We start from the raw sequence: 1,547 nt of genomic DNA on the forward strand, positions 1-1,547 counted from the left end.
AGAGAGAGAGAGAGAGAGAGAGACAGGCAGACAGACAGACAAACAGATTGACAGAGATCACCACCTCACCTCGTCTTGGCTTTACAGACCTTAACGTTTTCACTATCCCGTTTCTGTTATCTATTTTGAGCCACCGAAAATCTCAAATTTTATTTAATTTGCATTGCAGGAGCAACTGTTTTGACGATTGCTCGAAATGTGGAGTAGATAAAATAGCTGACAACTGGTGAAGGGTCGTTTTCTATGTTGTTTGTCTTGTTTTCCATTTGTTTCTTTCGTTGTTCGCAAAAAAAGTTCGTATTCCATGTTTTCGTATTTCGTATTTCATGTTGTTTACGTTCTATGACATCCTGTACCCATATATACATGTGTAAATACATATATATGTAAGTATGTACATATATATATATGTATACATGTATACATATATATGTATATATATGTATATATATATATATATATATATATATATGTGTGTGTGTGTGTGTGTGTGTGTGTGTGTGTGTGTGCGACTCTACTCTATAATGTTTTCTTCCTCCATCCTTCTCTAATTCCCTTTTTCTCTCCCCTCACCTTCCACTGTTTTTCTATCTCTCTTTCTCCCTTCTTTCTTTTTTCTCTTTCTCGTTGCCTACACGTGACTATCGTCCATCTTCCTTTTCTTCACGTGATCCTTTTCTTTTCCTACACGGACGTTCAAAAGACTGGTCGTATATTTTCTCTCTCTTCTATCTTTTCTCCTTTCAAAAAAATACTTCTCCCGGCGTTCACTACTTTCCTCACGTTCTGGTCTCACGACCCTCCATGTTTGTTTTCGTTCCGTTTGCTTGTGTATTTCCACTGTCCTGTTTTTGTTCCCAACTTTGACCCTTTATGGCTACTAAATTTTATCTTAGAATTTATGGGAGCAACTGTCTTTGAAGACTGATATTGTCATTGAATGCCCAAGGTGGAGAGTTGATAGACAGCCGACAACTGATAGGGGAGGTTATTTCCCTGTGTTTACTTGTCCTGTTTTCCTTTTTCTCTCGTTTTTTACGTATTTAACTCGTTTGCGTGTTTCATTTTGCTTGCACAGTTGGTGACGTCCTGTACCCATATATATATATATAATTATATATTCACATATAGATATATTATTTATTATTATTATTATTTAACTGAACGCCGCGCATCCATTTCCAACTATACTCACACAGACACACACACACACACACACACACACACACACACACACACACACACACACACACACACACACACACATTGCTAGTGAAATAAACATTAGCGACCAATATACAATTATATGCGGTCCATGATGTTAATATATACATATATATATATATACATATATATATATATTGAATATGTATGTATATATGTATGGATGGATGTATGTATGTATATATATATATTTGTATGTGTATGTATGTATGCATGTATGTATGTATGCATGCATGTATGTATGCGTATGTATGCATGTAGTATGTACATATTTTCTTTTAATCTCCCTTGAAACAATTCATATATATATATATGTATATATA

Source organism: Octopus bimaculoides, chromosome 6 (genome assembly GCF_001194135.2).
Source record: "Octopus bimaculoides isolate UCB-OBI-ISO-001 chromosome 6, ASM119413v2, whole genome shotgun sequence".
Lineage (NCBI taxonomy): Eukaryota > Metazoa > Mollusca > Cephalopoda > Octopoda > Octopodidae > Octopus > Octopus bimaculoides.